This window comes from Berghia stephanieae, chromosome 1, assembly GCF_034508935.2.
Source record: "Berghia stephanieae isolate SIO BIC M18660-M18661 chromosome 1, UCSD_Bste_1.3, whole genome shotgun sequence".
Taxonomy (NCBI): Eukaryota; Metazoa; Mollusca; class Gastropoda; order Nudibranchia; family Aeolidiidae; genus Berghia; species Berghia stephanieae.
This window is the reverse complement of record NC_088360.1, coordinates 117970970-117973469: the sequence shown is the minus strand read 5'-3', so window position 1 is coordinate 117973469 and position 2500 is coordinate 117970970. Positions and strand designations below refer to the sequence as shown.

General features: G+C 31.0%; 1 long non-coding RNA gene across 3 annotated transcripts in view; it reads left to right on the top strand.

Annotated features, from left to right (window-relative positions):
• The window catches only part of LOC144965289 (uncharacterized), a 23844-nt gene that overhangs the window by 8638 nt on the left and 12706 nt on the right, over nucleotides 1-2500 (top strand). The gene's annotated exons all lie outside the window — the stretch shown is intronic.

Genomic DNA, 2500 nt, shown 5'->3' with positions numbered 1-2500 from the left:
TAGAAAGAATGAGAGAGAGAGAGAGAGAGAGAGAAACGAAGGGAAAAGAAAGAGAGCGAAAAGAGGGAGAGAGTGAGAGAGAAAGAGAGAAGAGAGAGAGAGAGAGAGAGAGAGAGAGAGAGAGAGAGGGAGAGAGAGAGAGAGAGAGAGAGAGAGAGAGAGATAGTGAGAGAAAGAAGGGGGCGGGGAAAGGGCGAGTAAAATGAAACAAGAATATTTCAATAAAGGTTGGAAGGGGGAAATTTAAAAAAAGAATCTCTGACACTTTCAATAGAATCAGTCCTTATAAGGCTGTCAAAAAGCCTCTCAAAGACCAGTCAGACAAGACTGTTAAAATTTCTGGAGGGTAGCCTTAACCCTCTTGAAAACGTTATCCCTTTGGCTGCCTTTAACAATTTCCTTCTCCTATCTGACGACACTTGAAATTGGATCGTGATGTGAAAGAACTTTAAGCTTCAAATGAAAGTTCAAAAAGTTATTTAGAAGTGTTATTGTTCTTTGTTTAGAAGTTATTTAAAGCCCCTTCTGCCTTCATAACGTTTTTTTATTCATCACTACTATGTTTGTAAGGTTAAAAAGAATTTAGAAGACTTAGTCCTAAGCTATTATAGTAATTCAACCGTATCAATTGTCGTTTTTTGGCCTATTTAGTTAGTCCCCTCTGTTTCATAATACTGGAATGTTCAAAATGCGTCCTGAAGTCTTAAGGGTCATTGCATTTTGTTTAAATGGGAGATTTACATGATATTCCAACCCACATCATTTTTAAAATTCCACTAACCGGATTTTTCTCAATGGGTTGTTGTATAAGGAATTTTATTTTTATGTTGTTTTTTTTATTGCGTTTGAAAACCATCACCTAGTAAAAATGTTCTTAGTTTATAATATATCAGTATCTGACTCATCATATTGTTTTGCTTGATAACTCGTGAGTGAAATATACTAGCGAGGATTAATTAATGTTATTATTAGTAAGGATCGATTAGTGGGTGTACAAATTGGTAAAGATTGACACGGAGAAAATTATTTTATAATTGTTATTAACAACGGTCACCAACAAAGTAATTCCGATTTTCGATTTTGCGCTTCAATCAACATTGACTTCTTTGAACTTGGCGCCAATCCATTTGGAACTGGCTTTTCGGTTTTGTTTCCCAAACGAATGGCAATTTAACTTGATATGTACATGTAAGTTATTTGAATAGCTCAATCAAAACACTTGTTAGTTAGGTCCTTTATTCAGAATGATAATTTTTTTTAATACGCTTAAGGGAAAAACAATGGTAAACTGAGTTACACTAAAAAGATTTCTACGTTGTTGCAATAATATTATTAGTGCCAATATTGCCGTGCAATGACAAAACCGCGTTGTCATTTTTATCAAAATGGAGAGAAAAGCAATTTTTGTCAGGCAGTTTATAGCAGTATTATTTATTATATTATTGTCTGAATTTGCAGAGCAAATTCTATTTTTTTCTAAACACCGAAGAAAACAAGACAATGAGACACTTTGATAGCTACGGTATTAAGGGTAGATAATTAAGTGTGGTCAATGTGAATTTATTTTCATGATCATATTCACATCACCCAATTCAATAATTAGTTCCCAGAATCGTTTAACAACAGATAGATGCATTTCATTAAAAAAATTAAGGATACAGGTCTAAAACGGTTGACCCTAACATTACAGAAAAATGTATAAGATCGTCAAAATCAAATACCCGAAGTTACTGTATTTTACTATTCGTTTTCTTTTAAGGTTTCTACGGTGTATATCAAAGCTCTTGTGAAAAAAAGCCAGTCTTTCCCCATAGAATATCATACATTTTGTAAAAATATCGGAGTACCAACTGCATTTGGAACTATTTGGAAAAATAAATATGAAGCTATAAATATGAGACATCATGAAAAAATTGGTGCTCTAAAAGTATAATAAACATCTATTTAAAATTATTATAGTATATCAAAAATAAAAATTATTGTTCCAAGTATACGGGTATATAAACTCTCTTATAAAATAATGTTTTGTTAAAACTCTGTTTTTATTTCTTTTCCAAAGATCAGATAATTCCCGATGTTGAATGATCCAATGTCCCAAGTTTTAACTTTGTTTCTTGCCATTTAACATTGTCGTGTGACTCATTTATGCATAATAGATAAGTGTTGTCTTTTATGCGATAATCTTTATGCATACTGGTAGACATAAAATTATATTGATAGAAAGACGTAATAATTTTGTTGTTTATACTATTTCATTGTCATTATCATCAAGCATTAATTTTGATCTCCATGTGGTAAACTGCCACTTCTTTTATATTATACGGTTTATGATAAAATACGGGGAAAGAGATGTTTGATCAATTAACAACAATATCGTATAAAGACGAAAGAAAAATATGTGTTGTTTATAATGAGTATATATATATATATATATATATATATATATATATATATATATATATATATATATATATATAAATTAGTCAAAATTTTTCAATTC